General features: G+C 40.9%; 1 protein-coding gene across 1 annotated transcript in view; it reads right to left on the reverse strand.

Moving 5' to 3' along the window:
- Positions 1–7,100, reverse strand: part of ptprdb (protein tyrosine phosphatase receptor type Db) — a 217,868-nt gene extending 210,768 nt beyond the window's left edge. The window contains exon 1 of the mRNA XM_042485070.1: positions 7,077–7,100. The gene's annotated coding sequence lies outside the window, so the exon portion shown is untranslated. The remainder of the gene's footprint in view (positions 1–7,076) is intronic.
- Between the last annotated feature and the right edge of the window lie 10,335 nt (positions 7,101–17,435).

Here is a 17,435-nt window from a genome sequence, read left to right on the forward strand (position 1 = left end):
TGGATGGGGGGCAGCAACAAAACATATTTACACAACCTAAAAAAAGTCCCAAACTAAAAATATCTTCACTCCTATTTAAGTGTACACTACATTTAGAATATTTTCACTGCTTTGCCTTAATGTCAGTGATTTCCAACTAAAAAAATAAGCTGTTGGTTATACCACCTCAGCTGTGTATATTGTTTGCAAAATTAAGGGACTTTGGGGTTTAAAAGGGTTAGTTCGGATTCACTAAAATCACACAATAACACAAACAAACTTACTGATGGAAGCAGCAGTAGACCAGCAGCTCCTGTGTTCAATGAGCAAAAATGACTGTTTTTGTCAGTGGAGTTTGGTGGCTTTGATGAGAGCACAGATGCCTGTTGGAATAGGCTGTCTGGTGGGAAGATAAATCAGTGAAAATACTCTCAATATAGAGCACACTTATCGCTGTTGATGGGACTTTTTTTAGGTAGACATAATACTTTTTGTTGCTGGCCCCCATTCGCAGCTGTACATTGCTTAGCTTTGAGTCAGACTCAAGCCTGCTTCTCCAGACTGGGGTGCATGCCAACTGGTGTCTACTGCGTGTAATATACTGACTATGGATAACTACCCCATATATCCCCACTTAAAAAACTCTGAACTATCCCTTTAAGTACAAGCATGTAAGAACAATTAGGAAAATGTATTTAAGTATCAAAAGCAAAACTACTTATGCAGAAAATTTTCAACACATGTAATAAATCAAAATAATTAAATACTGGAAAAACTGCACAACTGTAATGTAACATAAACTGATAAAAATGATTTTCCATAAAACAAATTGAATCAAATTAATCTAAACTAATTATTTCAGCTGCACTTGTACATATATATATAGTTTGTGTGCAAACATCTTTATTTGTAAAGCAATTTACAATATCAAATGATTGTAGTGGAGTAAAAAGTACAATATTTTCCTCCAAAGTAGGCATGACATCAAAATAATCAAGTAAAGTAAAAGTTCCCTAAATTTATATTGAAGTACATTACTTGTGGTTGCCTTTCTTTTTGGCATGAAGCTACTTCCCCTTACAGACAGGTTACACAAGTGGGAAGCTAAACCAAAGAAATATTATCACAGACTGTTTCCTTAAATTACTTTTTAAGAGGTCAGAAAACTTAAAAATCCACTATTTCACAGTAAAAAAGCAAAAAAATGAGAAAGGTCAGAAAGAGTAAACTGTAGTTGTGTATTAGGAATGTTTTGTGTTTTCTATCTTGCTAATCATCTCGCAACCCCTTGGATTTACCCCCCCCGGGTCAGAAACCACTATTCTCTATTCTTTGCTTGTTACAAAAAAAAAAGTGATTTTTTTAATACTTATGCACCCCTGAACTTCTGCCCTCGCCCTTGCAAAGTGTACAGAATATCACCAGCGAGCATTTCCCTTCAGCAAAACAGCACCGCATCAGATCAGCTGAGAAAGACAAGCATTGCATAACTGAAACATGTCTTTATAAACCCCCACCCCTGACCCTCCTGATTTCCAGCCCCTCTCCCTAATGAGCTGCCATGCACTGTCATCTCATAGAGGCATAGATCTGAATTCAAATCCGAAGACAGTGGGGGGGGGTTCATATATAAATTCCTCCAGCCAAGAGGCACAAACTAAAGGAGTCCAACGCGGTGAACGCTATTAATGCTGTACTAAAAATGTAAGTTTGTGGGAGAGAGAAGGCATCGCAAGATGCGTTGGAGTCGACAAAAAGGAAGGTAGCACCTTCACTTTCAACTGTGGGAATTCTTTTTCACACACACACATATAGATTACGCGTGCATGCACATACATGCATGTGCACACGTACACACACACACACACGCAGGTTGCAAGTTTAGATTGGAGCTGTAGAAAGCTAATTTGCACCACATTGAAATGCATCTCAATTAAAGAGAAACACATCGAGGTGCCAGGGGAGGAGAGAAGAGAGAGATGTGAGAGAACGGGAGGGAGGAACGGGGTGTGAAACAGATAGTGTGTGAGAGTATGAGAGTAATAGAGAGAGGGAGTGAGGAGGGTGAGCTCAACTGTATTTGGCAAGGGAAGAAGGGAGGGAGAGAGAAAGAGAGGGAGAGAGAATGTTTTCATCTCCCTCTCTTGGAAAAACATCTCATTTTGGGATGAATCAGATTTAGAAAGGGTGTTAGGAGGTTGAGGCGCAGCTAAAATCCTAACTAACTTCAACCTCGTTATCACCAGCTCTTTGGTTTGGTGCCAGCACACTAGGGCTGTCCCTGCTGAAACGGCGTGTGTCTGTGGGCATGTGCGTCTGCGCTCAGATATTTTTAAGCCCAAGGCCGCGTAACGGCATGACAGGATGGGCGGATACGTCCACCACACAATAAGGTTTTTACCTAAGTGTGTAGGCAAGTGTGACCACGGGCCGCCATCAACGTGTTTGGGGTGTTGTTGGGGTATCTTTTGCGTGTTTTGTTTGTCATGTTAAAAATTAGATAACGTGTGTAAGTACATGTGCCTGTTATGTGCGATTTAGTGAGTCTGAGGGAACAAACAACAACCGGAGGAAAGGAGAAAAAAAAAAATGAACACACACACACACACACACACACACACACACAATCTGTCACATGGAAATATCAGGATTGGCTTTGTACGCCGCTACCATTTTGCACGGACTGTCATGTTCTTAAGACTGTGATGATGCTGCCAGCCCACCATCTTAACAACAACACCGAATACAAGTACATCCATTCTTTCATGCTGTCAAAAAGACACTCAACTTGTCGGCTCTGTGCAAGAGGCCCCTTAACCCTGGTGTTTGCCTCCGTTCCAATAAAAAAAAAAGTCGCACAGCTCTTAGAGTTGAAGAGCATTCTGGGAAATTAAGTGCTTTTGATCTTATTCTGGTGGAGAGATGTAGCGCCCTGCTCCCCACTGCAGCTCTGTAAACACAATTATCACCATGATGTAATGCATGCAGCTACTTTATTAGCAGTATCAGTGATAATCACATGATCGGTACAATGGAGAGAAAAAGCAACACTGTCATCATCATCATCATCATCATGACTGCTATAAGCGACGTCGTGTCTCATCTGAGAATACATCATCTCATTTTCACCTGACAAAAAAGTGATGGGGGTCGGCGGGGCTAAATGATTGGTTCGTTGCATGATTGCCTGGCCATGTATATGAAATCTGAAACATGAATCCCATGTGGAAACCCATCTGAAGAGAGCAATGGAGCAGGGATGGTACAGGACGCTCACCGAATGATTTAAGTTCCCTTTGATACCATAAATGCAGCTAGAAGATGGATATATCTGACAATCATAAAATACGCAGAAAACTGCTCCACCTGAAGATAGTTATCACATCTATCTGCGGTTGAATTTCACACATCACAGGGGGGCAAGATGTCATGTCTGGCAAGACCAAAAGGCGCAAATACAATATCCATTTAATAACATAAAGAAAGAAAACAAACATAAAAGGAAAAAAATGTTTGTGCAAGGTCCCTCTTCTGAAGGACTATTTTCTGGCCATTTCTTCAAAGCCTTTTCATTTTTTTCTCTGCTTCAATCAGTTTCAGAGATACTGGAAGTTTGCTCCATTCAACTGCAGCCAATATGAAAAGGTATTCTTGCCCACTGAAACATGGGATAAATTTGGATTGCTAAATACACACAGCTCACCACACTCACTGGCAGCGCATCATTTTTTCTCGTGCCATGGGTGTAGATTTCAGGAGGGGGATTGAGGGATAAGTGCCCCCTCAATATTTAGAATATGTGAATTTGTTCTTTTTCATTTAAAAAAATATGAAAATAGCTTTTATTCTGACTAAATTAATGACATTTGCCACATTAATTGAGGCAGAAAAGGCTAAATTGGTGCAAAATATTCACCATAACACGGGAGATTTGGTGTTTAAATCAAACTTTTACATGACAAGTTTCCTTTGATACGTTACTATGATTTGTTACGACTTTCACCCTTAAATTTAACTAAAAAATTAGATTAATTCGGACAATCAAATATCAACACACTGGCAGCATGTCATTTCTTCCTGCTTCATAGGCGTATTTTTTGGGGGGACACAGGGGGCACGTACCCCTCATTATAGAACATGTGAATTTGTCACTCCCCAACAAAAACATGTAAAGAACTTATGTTTTTACACAATTAAAGTTATTTGCAGCCTTAACTGAAAAAAAGGCACAAACTGATGCATAAAAATTCACCAGAATGCAGGAAATTCAGTGTTTGATGCTCAAAATTATCCAGCAGAGGACTGCGCATGTCTACCATGAGGGCCATAATCTCAATGTTTTCAATGATCCATTAATACTTGACTTTGACCTTAAATTTAGCTAAAAACCTGAGATAAATTCTTGTGATAAAATATCCACAGCTCACACCACTCACTGGTAGTGCATCATTTCTTCCTGCGCCATAGGTGATTTCAGGGGGGGTATACGTCCCCCTAAATATTTAGAACACGTGATCTTGTCATCCCCAACAAAAACACGAACATTACAATTTTGTTTGACAAAGTAATAACATTTACAACATAATTTGGTGCAGAACAGGCACACAGTGATGCATAAACACTACCACAATGCAGGATTTTTTTATTTTAAAATTTTTTGGTGGGGGACTGGTCACATCTACGATAAGGGGCTAAACTCCGATACTAAAACATCTGTGTGAAGCCCAGACCGAAACACATAAATTGAGTGGGGATGGCACAGACAAACATTCACCCACAGAAATATGTTGTGTCTGATACATTACATCATTATTTATATAATTTATTGCTCCTGCTTGCACAATTGTATCTTCTAAATTTGTGTCTTTTTAATGGTGTATATGTTTTGAATGGTTTGAGCGAATCCAAAGACAAATTTCCATTAAAGTGGAAAAATAAGTCTATCTATCTATCTATCTATCTATCTATCTATCTATCTACATCTTCACAACTCACCACATTTACTGACAGCGCATCATTTTGTTCCTGCGCCATAGATGTAGACTTCAGGGGGAGACATGGGGGGACACATCCCCCTCAATACTTAGGACATGTGAATTTGTCACTTCCCAATAAACATGAAAGTGGCAGGAGGAGGATGACATTTTTATTTTTACTAAATTAATTATATTTACATCATGAATTGATGCAGAAAAGCCATAAATTGGTGAATAAAAATCACCAGAATGCAGAAAATTCAGTGTTTGATGCTCAAAACTTTCTGGCGGAGGATTGGTCATGTCTGAAATGAGGGTCAAAATCTCTAGTGAAACATGCTTGTGAAGCCAAGACCACAACCCATCAGAAGAGGAGGTAAATTGAGCAGGGGTGGCATGCGACACTCACTCAATTGAATAAGTGTCCTTCAATACGATGTTGATGTTAATTATATTAAACCAATACTTGATGAAAGAAAAAGGAAATAATCGGTGCCTGAAATGCATCAGAAAGCAGGAAATTCAATGTTTAATGCGGAAATTTTCACAGGTGTCACCCCCTACAGTGGAAAAGAAACCGACTCCCTTGTCCCGAGCTCTCGCCTAAAGTTTTTTGGGCCACTGCAGAAACTGAGCGGAGATACAGCACATCACAGCTGGCCCTAAACTGTTGTCCAGCAAATTTTCCCTCTCGTAGTACCTGAGTTATAAGCCGCCCTCATTAAGTCGGTGGTCTTGTTTGGCCAATCCTCTTAGCCTCCCCTTGTTTGTCTTGCAGCCTTGTAGCTAAGCCAAAATAAGCAGTGGCCCTCTTTCATATAAATCTTGCGCTGGTGACAAGCATGTCAAAGCCAGAAGAACCTACTGTGTATCAGTGAAGGCCCTGACAGCTAAATATATAAATATATAAGCTAAAAGAAAAACTGCTTACATGGGTTTTCCTCTTCCTCCAATACTTTGAGTTAGCATAATCTCTCCCTCTCTCTCCCTCCCTCTTTCTGTCCCTCTTTTCTTTTTGCTCACTTATTCTTTCCTTGCATACACATGACTGAGCAAAGCTGACACACAAACAGCCACACACACACACACACTCCTGGGTACATGTTTCACAATGAAGGCCCCCAAAACTGTACATGGACAATAAAACACATCAGCAAAACTGCTCCGACAACCTCCACCAGCACTTTGTCATGCCCTGTGTGTCTTTACGGCCCCTCAATCTAGCCCTTGATGACACCGCTTATGAGCCTTTAAGCGGCCCCTCATGTTGTGCATGGGGCTGACAGATCGAGTTGTCATTACATTAAGTAGGGACTCTCTATTAGTGCAAATGGTGGCACATAACCAGATAATCGGCTGTGGACAGCAAGTGTGGCTATGTGGGAGGTGAGATGCTAACGGATGGTGTGTGGGAGAGTAATGTTTTATGTTGGAGGAAGTGTGATATCTCCATTATAGACAAGCTTAATTGATAAACAGGACAATAAAAGCAGCAAATGGCCCCATAGAGTTGTGCCTACAGCCCAGCCAGCAGCACTGGAGGATGTCACTATGTATATGATGGGGAGAAATGGCTCTGACAATAATAGCATATCAAGTAGAACAATATCACACAATGTCATCATTGTAGAAGAAATAAAAGAGTAATAAAAACCCCTCTCATAAAAGAAGCTTCCCTGAGGGATCCCTCAAATGTTTCTTTCTTCTCACACTCACCTAATCTCTCCCCCCCACCTCCACTCCCTCACCCTCACCCTCACCCCGGCCGGCTGGATTTTACTCCTTTCACCCTCCGTGATAAGAATACTGACTGATAATTGCCACAAATGCTTTAATTCCCATGCATAATATAGCGCTAACTTCGCAGCCACGGGGTACAAACAACTGAAGCGAACGCGCCGGCACGCTGTCTTTTTTTTCCTGGCACGAGCAAACAATTCATGAATCTTTAAGCGTTTTACGGTGAGAATTCAAAAATTAAAAAAAAAAAAAAAAAACATGACAAAAAGTGCCCGGGTCGTTTTGACTCGCCCAGCACTACAAATCACGCGGAGCACTTTGAAATGTTTGCGGAAAGGGATTCAAAAACAAACATTTTTTTTGAAGCGAAAGTGTGCTCACCAGAATATCCGGATCAGAGCTCGGTGTACGGAGAATCCCGAGGAGTTTCCCGTGTCTTTCTTCACCCCAAGTTGAAGCCAGCGATCAGACGCGCTCCCACAGTCCCGACTCAACTGCAAACAGGGAAAAAAAGGTGAGACATTGAGAGGGGGGGTGGGTGGTGGGGGGTGAGAAAGCACGCCAGCCTATAGACTCACATCCCGCGCGGCAATCGAGGTCAACTCCCCTCCTCCTCCCACCTATCCACCCACCCACCCCAAAAAAGTACATCAATAATTACACACGTTTAGCCCACTAATCCGGGACTATACCTCTGAAACGAGCCGGGATGACCACCGAAGAGGGAGAGAGGCGGAAAAAAGGGAACCGGGCAAGGCAGCGGCTGTCAGATTTGACTTCAAACTGATGCTGACGATGCGCACCGAGATAAGCTCCGGAGGAGAGAGCGAAAGACACACAGAGAGAGAGAGAGAGAGAGAGAGAGAGAGAGAGAGAGAGAGAGAGAGAGAGAGAGGGGGGAGAGAGAGAGAGAGAAATACAGAGAGAGATAGAGATCAGAGGTGCAGTAGGGAGAGACAGATTCAGAGAATTGAATTAAACAATCCGCCGCTTAAAAGTTCCTCAACTGGGTCAAAATATGAAACACAAAGCACCTTTGCATTACAGAGAAATTTATGAACTCATCAAAAGTCTTTATACCAGTTAGCACCAATTTCCCCGTTTAACAGCACTGTAAAATCTGACAAGTTGATTTCACTTTAAAAAAAAGCTAGGTAACATATTGCCTCGAAAAATTTAAGTACATTTAGCTATAAATCTTTTTTTGTGCGCATTTACTATCTAATTGTTAGCCCTCTGAAACCTGTGCAAATTGTTTTGATTTCTTTTAGATACATGGGGAGAAGGCAAGGAGCAACTTCTCAAGACTTGTCCCAAAAATGAGCACAAAATTGAGAGAAAAAAAAAGTTACAAGAAAATTACATGAAAATATGCACACACAAAAAGATTAAAAAATAAAATAAAGGGGGAAAAAAATCACAAAAACTGCTAAATATATTTATTCCTTTTATATATTTTGTTAAATTTTTCTGTAATATAATTCTAATAATAAAATTACTATAATAATAGCTTTGGGGAAATCTTCCCCTATTTCTTTTTTAATATTTTCTCATAATCCTCCCTTTTTTTAATTTTCTTTTAATTAAATTTCTTGATACATGTTACTGTTTTGTTTTTTTAATTTGTGGGTCATTTCTTATCAACATGCTCATGGCATTTTCCCTGTGTTATTGAAATAAATCAAACCAATTTGTGAAAGGCATCTTAACAAAGCACAATAAAAATTATGCTGATCCAGGTTTCAAAGAGTTAAGTTTACTCAAAATGTAGTCATATTTACTTAATTTTGTGCAGTTGTTGCAGCTTAAAAATTACAAGTTTAATTAAATCAATCAAGTTTACTTAACTTTACAAAATTAAGTAAACACAAACTCTTGTGAGTGGGGGGCCAGATTAAATAACATGAAAGTACCTGGTGCCAGCTGCTTTTCATATTATATGTTGTTTTGTTTTGTTTTTGAAAACACAAACAAATGAGACAAACTTCATCTTTTAGGATTCTTTTTTAGTAAATAACCATTAATTTATGTTGACCCATATTTAAAATTATCTTATATTATTTGATATACAATGATTGATATTGCACATTTTAAAGTGTTTTATTATTTTATTATGTTCTCAAGTTGCTCTTAAAAAAACAAACCAATTTGCGCCTTTAAAGGGCCTCACAGAGTTTTTACGATTTCTTTGCGCAAAATTAAGTATTTCCACTAATTTATTCAGTCAATTTTAGTTTAGTTATGGCACTTATTATTTATAAAAATGCAAAGAAAACCTAACTTTTTGTGGGCCTAACTCCCACTGGGCCTTGGGGAATAAGTCCCACTTTTTCCCCCCAAAACCACACCCCTAGGGGGCGTATAGACATGGAGAAAGATTACACAATTATTGTACAATCTGTCTTGCAAATACTGTAGGATGCTTACTTGCATGATCACCAAAGACCATTTGAATTTGAGAAAAAATGTGAGAAAGAAAGAGAAGAGAACTTCAAACTGCATCTACTTTCATGTTCTTCAGGGTACAGTAGCCTCCTCAAAGATGCTTTCAAGAGATGACCTGGGACTTTTTGGCTCATAGCCACACTTACAGTGCCTCAGGTGGCGGAGGATGCTCAAGAGACTTGCAGCACTTGCAGTGTTGTTTATCATCCACACATTAATTTGGTAGAAAACCACTAATCCAAGATTCTTCCCCTATTTTGATGAATGTACTGCGACAAATGCATGAAGGAATGAATCGTTCCATACACTAATGCACATGGCAGGGTTTTGTTTTAAAGCAGTCCTGTTGATGAATTGGAGTCATTGGGGACAATGTTTAACAACAGCAAAAACGAATCAAAATGTTCATCAGCAAACTCACACAACTTGTGCAGTATAATCCGAGTCTCATTTATCCAGTCGTGTGTTCAGTGCTACCAAAACACATTAAAATACCTTCTGGTAAACTCTTTCCAATGGGGACTAAAAGTGAAACTAACCCGTTCTTTTCTTTTCACTTCTGTGCACGTGTTTGGGAAGTACTAAGCATACACCTGGACATATGAGACTCTTGTTAGACTGCACAAGTTGTGTGAGAGTTTGTAAAAGGACATTTTAATATAGTTTTGCTGTTAACTTCAATTCATCAATAATGTTTGCAGTTTTTGGATTCTTCGTTCGCCATGGAGGCATGCAAGTTTTCTTTACTAATTCAACTTAACATGAGTTGAGGGACTGATAAACAAATGGTCATTTTTGGGCTGAAATATTTCCTTAAACATCCTAGAATTTAATATACTTTTATGAAAAAAGCGTTAGCCTGTGAAGGACAGAACCAAGGCGCTGTTTCACACAACAAATGCCATATGTTTAAAGAACGTGTCTATCGTTTAGGCCGATCATCTACTAACTTAATTGATTATGAGACAAGATGCGTCACCATCTGGGTGGCTTACCACCTCAGCTACACTATTTCCATGGGGGACACCCTGTGTGTACATTATAAAGACAAGAGAAAACAAAAAGGAAAGCAAGCAAACAAACATGGTTGCTATATCCAAATGTCAAACACAGTATTTCAGTATAATTAAAATTTAACAAACATACAAACATACACATGGTGATGGCAACTAAACTAGCTGCCTCGTGAGAGAACATATGGACTAGTTCATTTCATGTTAAACATACTGGGATGTCTGACATTTTCAGGAAAAGGTAAAGTTTCTTCATGTGTCATTCAAAGCATTAACACAACAGCAAACCACAAACCACTACAGAGAATGAGGTCATGCTAGCTTTGTAATTTTAGATGTAAAAGTTTGACTTCCCAGGTACAAAACTCCAGAGATCTTCTGCATCCTGGGGCCCACAGAGCAAGCACACCAGGGACCTTGCCAGTTGAGCGGCCATCTTCCAATTTAGCCCTCCACTAACATGAATAGGGATAAAATAATTTAATTGTGCAGCTCTTCTAGACATCAAAATGATACTGGACTGAATAAATCAAATCCTAACAGTGAAACAAATGATTTCACAGAGGTTGCGATGCTCACTGACAGAAAGGACATCTCTTTCCAACATGTTCTCATCCTAAGTCGTCACATAATGCCACTTTGCATTGGACTCCCACATCAACATATTATGTTCTAAGTATCCCTCTGTGTCTGCTCTTTACATAGTGGTACTCTACTACCCTGATGTCAACACAAGCACACGATGGGACTACGCTGCACATGGTTATGTTTAGTCAACAAAAGCACATGGCAGCCAACGTAGGGACGTCAAGAAACGCAAATCCTGGCACAGATGGTTAGGATTAGGCAAAAGAGGTACATAGTAAGGTGCAGAAAAAAAGACATCAAATTACGACAGGAAACAAACACCAGACTCCCACATGAAAGTCCAGACAGCCTATACAGTCTGCCCTCTACGGCCCTTGCCTATATTACATCGTTATCGGTGATCATATCATATAGACACAATAGGTTCTGTCCAGCCACATTCTAAGCTGACGTGTCCAGTGGCGTATCATGCAGATGTGAAAGGTGGCTTTCTGCGTTGGGATCTTACGGCAAAAGCCCTGCAAAAGCGGTGGTATTTGACGACTTCGAAATGAGAACAGATTGTTTCTTCATAATGTAATTCCACAAGAAAAAGTCTTTTTGGGCCCCATGGTACCACCACCTAGAAGTTGTTATCCCACAGTTTGACCAATGTGTCAAATTGGCTTTAAAGTCTGACGTTGGGGGCTTGGTTACAAAGTTTCTCTATGTTCTTTTGTTGTAAGGCAAATGGCCAGCTCAGGCGCAGTAGGTTTGCACTGTGCTCTTATAGGGGTTACCACTTGTAACTGAATGGCATTGTGGTAGAAGTGTAGTCCTAACCTTTCACATGCCCTCTCCTTAACACCGGTAGCTCTGTCAGCAGTGTTTAGCACTGTTTTTAGAGTTAGCACCATTAGCTCCTCAGCCCCTCTGATGTTGAAAAGCATGTCCAGAAAGACTCATACCCTTTGGATTTCCCACAGAGTCCCTTTTAACTCAAACATGACAACATGAATGTAGTATAAAATGCATTCTGTCACCCTCATACAAACGACATAGGTGACAGTCTGAGACTGACTGGAGGCATTCATGTGTCTCTACTCTGGGTGAATATTACAGCATCATCTCAGGGATCTGACAATGATAGCAGGAGTTAAAAGCTCCAAAAATGTGTAGGTGTAATATTTCATTTTCAAACGGATTCTTTTTTGGTGTGAGCCAACACTGCCAACCGCAGTAGTATTTCATTTTCGTATTATTTTTTATATTTCACTTTGATATTATACTTTCATATCAAGAATTCTGCAGGCAGAAGGTGCATGTCCCATCTGCTGAATGTCCTCTCTTTCATCAGCTGCAATCTTGACGGCTTGGTGACTGTTGCTACTCACAAAGTAAGAGTGGCAGACTTCTGGACACTCTGCTGCACGGGGAACAAAAAGAAAACTGGATAGGAATAAAAGAGGCAGGACAGGAGAGAGAGAGGGGGGATGAAGAAGATGGATGGGATGAGGAGGGAAAAGGGGGCGAAGGTCAGGGTGAGATCCATGTCTGTCTCATGCTACCTTCGTTGTCCGCAGAGAGAATGAGGAGAAAAGGAGGAGGAGGAGGAAGAATAATTCCAAGTGCTGATTCTTTTCTTTTCATATCTCATTCCTGAGTCACCACTTCATCTGTCCACCTACCCCTAGCTCTCCTTTCCTCTCTCTCTCTCTCTCTCTCTCTGTCTTCATCCTCTCTGTCTCTCTGCCCCTCTCTCTCATCCGTCCCTCCTTCCCTGCTTTCTTTCTCTATCTCTCTCTTTCTAGGAGCATCTCTTGTTTGTTCATGCACCCAAATGTCTGCAACATCCTGCTCTCTATTTACAGAGCATGTGGGATGAAATGTGTGTGTGTGTTTGTGTGTGTCAGCTTTGTTCTTGTGTATCTCCGTGCATCCGTACGTACAGTATATGCATGTGGGTTCGGCCGTGTGGCTTTTGTAATACGCTGGAATATTGATCCCTGCTTGCACTGTATGCTATGCAACTCTATGTATGTTGTGTGATCACATGTTAACCACATGAAACTGTTTACTAAAAGCGACAACAGCGGTAAGAGATACTTCCCCATGTGTGAATCAATGAGTCAATTGGCCAGTTAGACAATCAATCTGATCGTTCTCATGTCTCCTCGCAGAGGGCAGATAGAGGAAGACATAAGGAAGGGCAGAAGTGCATATCATAAAGCCTTTACTTTCTGGATTTAAAGTTTCTCGTGAAAGCCGGCTTCAGAGTGGTTTATTTAAGACACTCTGGGACTCAACACTTCTGTAGATTTAGGTCTAAACCTGGATTTCAAGGTGATGAGTCTTATTGTTATGCACCTGCTGCTGTATCTGTATCCATCTGTCCATCTGTATTCGCTTTCATGATTCACCCAAATAATGGAGAGGAAATTCTTTGTCCGTGTTTTTTATGCAGGCTGTCCTCTCTCCTGTGCTTAGCTGGATGTATAAAACAGCCGCAGACCTTGGATATTGGCAAAATCTATTTTTGAAAATGGAGAAAGTCAAGTTTACACTTGTGAGGCAACATGAACCGGCATGTTGACAATTGTGTACATCCAAAACACCCTGTGACACCATTTTTTTCTGCCTAGTGTAGCATCTTCTGTAACAACCCAGTCACCAGAATAAATGTTGGTTTTGTACATTTTTGCAAACCACAGAGATAAATTTGTATGCTAAGATGTCCACCATTCTGGGCTGTGTTGGCAGCCCCGAACATGACTGTTGTTCCATGACATTTTAAAGGCAATCAGGGACTTGATGCTGGGCCAGAAATTTCAACTCAGTCGCCAGAATAAATGTTGGCATTCTACGTTTCTGCAAACAACAGATACATTACATTTGTATATTCTTATGTCATGGACAACTGGAAACTTTCATTTATTTACATTTCTTTTACGTTTCAACAATGCTGTGGTTAATGTTTGGTTAGGTTTAGGCACAAAATCATGTGGTTATGATTAGGAAAAGATTGTGTTTAAGCTTAAAAAACAGGTTTTGGTTGCACAATCACAATGGGAGAGCCGTCAATGGTAAAAAGAACAGCCACTTTTCATTGCGCTATCCTTGCAGGATATGCAGCAACATCTCTGTTAAAAAAAAAAAAAAAAAACTGCTTTTGGTGGCACTATCGCACAAGAAAACGCAGCAATGTCTCAATAACAGACCACCACTTCTCATAGCGCTATCCATATTAGACGAGTTCTGAATGAGTACGGGCCGGTGACTCACCATCCACTATCCTCTCCACCTCCCAGTAATAATAACAAAAAACACTGATGACATATGAAGGTAATTTACATTTGTAACATATTATTTGAGAGACGTACAATGCTGACATTTCCTTTTGGAGACTGGCTATACAGTGCTAAACTAGCACTGAGAGGTCACTAAACTCAGATGTTAATGTCCTCTACAGCAACATAGAAACAGACCCATTGGAAAACTATTAAAGCTATATCGAGGCAAACTCCTCATCCTTTTGTCTTAATTATCCGTCCCCTGGGCTGTCATCATTAAGGCAAGCCAGACACTGGGACATATTTGGCATTATATTTTTAATGCTACAACAACCGGCTCAGCAAAAAACCACCACAGATTATTCACAGCGTGCGTCTTGGCTCGGCTCCATATACTGTGACACATTATTATACTCTGTCTTCCCCTCCTTCTCTATCCCCCCATCTCCCACCTCCCCATCTCCTCCCCTTCCTCTTCTCTCACCTCCTCGCTTCCTTCATCCCCCTTTTTCCCTCCTTAGATGCTTTTCTTGCCCTCTCTGGAATGAAAAAGGAAAGAACAAAGCACCATCATACATGTTCTGTCGATTCACTTACAAGGTCTGTATTGCCGTGTGTGTGTGTGTGTGTGTGTGTGTGTGTGTGTGTGCGCGCGCTGTGCGAGTGGGGCTGACTGTGCATTGTATGTGTGCCAGTTGTTTGTGTGCCTCTCCGTGTGCAGCAGGAAATTCAAAAACTAGGCCATATCGACCACCCAGGGGTTTGAAAGCTCAGGGGGTACCAAAGCAACATGGTTTAAATAAGGGGGAAAAAAGCGTTTCAAACGCCATAAAGGGGGAAGAGAAAAAAAAGACACCGCATATGCACATTCTCACGCACACACGCAGACGTGCACACACAGACAGGCACCCCTCCCATCTGATAAACCTCTGGCTCACATTGTGTTCAAAGCATAGCATCACACACATCTAAATAAATCTTATCCACCTTGATAAACATCCATGTTTCATTTCTACGTGCCTCCTCCAGCCCACGCTGGGGGCCAGCCATTTTCCTTTAGATTAGGGCTTCCCCAGCTGACAGCCTCAGAGCGATGAGCTGCAGACCTTGTCACTATCGATCCAGTTCAGAGCATAATGGATATGAATGGGATCAGCTCTGATTGGTTTTGAATTTTATCTCAGAGGCGGCAGTTTATCTCACCTTTTGACCACAGCAGTCGTTGGATGGGTCAGAGCAAAAAGTTTGTGTGCTGGGGTTCAAAACACTTATATGATATGAGAAGCTTAGACAACTATGAGGAACTTAAATTCGTTTTTCAGCATTAATCATTTTTCAGAGTCTCATTTTTTTTTAGTTTAAATGTTTGAGAAAGCAAAATAAACTCCAAGACTCCCAAAACTTCACAGTGGTGTTTGTCTGTGTGCGAGAAGTGGGGGTGGAATTTAAGTGTTTTTCTTTCAAGATGACTGGGACTATCAATAGTGCCATTAATATCACCCTATATCCTCTCCTGCCACTACAGGTCATCTTCCCCCTTGCTGTGTGTCCATTTAGACATTGATTATGTCATTTCACCATTGACCTGAGGACCTTAGGCTCCGACACAGCAGAAAATAGAAACCTAATGTAACCTCACACCAGGAGGTCAAGTCACCCTGTTGGACATTGAAGGTTTAGAAAAAATATTTATGATTCTTTCAATTGAGGAAGGGGGTGCAGTTACTGAACACACTGAGTCATCTTGAAGATTGTGGCCGCTCAGCTTTTCCTGTCGAATACACTATCAGTTATATAACACTCTTGTTCACCCCAGTGTCTACTACTCTGCTTCTGCTGCTACTGATTCACTATTATTAAAGGTGCAATCTGTGAAACGTGGGTGGACAATGACAGGTAGCTTTCAGACATCATCAATTTTAAAGGTATACTGCACATAATTTTCTGGGGAAAAACACCGCATTGAGCAGGCTGTTTTGCAATATTCACACATACATGAATGAAAAAAATGCACCAGAATTCACGTGTAACCCACGCAACTGGGAAGGCTGCGATCACGTTACCAATGCACTTGTGTGAGTAAAGAAGGTGCTTTAAGGAGCGAAAATCTGCGTAAGGCGAGAGGTTGTTGCGGTGGATGGGTCAAACAAACACTGGACATCCCCCTAGGAGACCATCACGAAACAAAGTGAGCTTTAGTTGTTTTAAGGTGCGTCTTCACCATGTTTTTTTTCCTACACCCAGCCTATTCAAATTTACTCAATTGCACATCTGCTTAGCAGCTGAAGAACCTAATAACACAAACAGCCACAGTGCGGCACCCAGGGACCGACTTAAGTTATTTAGAATCATCAAAATCATATACTATCAAAATCAAAAAGTTTGAGCTGCCAGGCCGTGGGTGAGTTGACACAGAATAACCCTCAAGCATCTACAATGTCCCTTTAGTTAAATGTCTCCTCACCTGTGAAGCCTCTCTGTGACTGTGAGTGCTGCAGCCTGGTCTTTGTCCTGTGTGCTGCATGCTGCCTTCTCCCTATCAATTGCAAAAATACAGCTGTGGAAATTTATCTCAAAGTCATTATCATGCTATAAATATATTTTCTCAGCCAATTATAACCTCTTCTCACCTGTGAAGCCCCTGCGTGACCACCAGTGTTGCCTTCTGGTTCATGTTCTCCACCCTGCTCTTTCTATTTTAGCATTAAAGATTTTTAAAAAAAAAAGCAATCGTGAGCACAAATTCTGCGCAGAAATTCAAGACGAGTGGGTCTACTCCTAGCATGAAGCTAGCTAGTCAGCCACAGGTAACAGTTTACCGAGCTATACTGGCATTTCATTAATTAGTCATCATTTAGCGAACATTATCAACAGGCAACAGCTTGACTCAACTTACACGTTTTTGTTGTGAAGAAGGAGTGCAGGTTTTTTGCCTTTTGCTGGCCTTTTTGCTGCACATTATTTGTGGCACTTTAGTTAAAGACCGACAACTCAGAGCAGCGCTGGCCGCGCACGTCTTCAACTGGGTCATGTGACCACAGCAAGACAGCGCGTGTCTGCCACCGCCCATTCCTGGTGCGTTTCATGACCGCTCGGAAAAATGAGGTACGACATGTTACAAATAAATTGAACTGTTGTTAAAAAAAAAAAAAAAAAAGTGCGGGGGCACAGAAAGCCTACGGGAGGTGCGGGGGACATGTCACACGCGTATCCCGTGTCCGCTAGGCGCCTGCATGCTGAAAAAAGTTTAAATATTTATATTTGTATGCATTATCTGCACAGCAAACTAACATTTCCAGCAGATAACCACCAACCCACTATCAAAAGAACTTCTTTAAAAATTAACTGCATATAGTAACCGGGTCTCTAATTGAGAAAGGCCTTTAATTTGTTAAAATGTGTACCCACAGTGGGCTAGTAAAAGG

Source organism: Plectropomus leopardus, chromosome 4, assembly GCF_008729295.1.
Source record: "Plectropomus leopardus isolate mb chromosome 4, YSFRI_Pleo_2.0, whole genome shotgun sequence".
NCBI lineage: Eukaryota > Metazoa > Chordata > Actinopteri > Perciformes > Serranidae > Plectropomus > Plectropomus leopardus.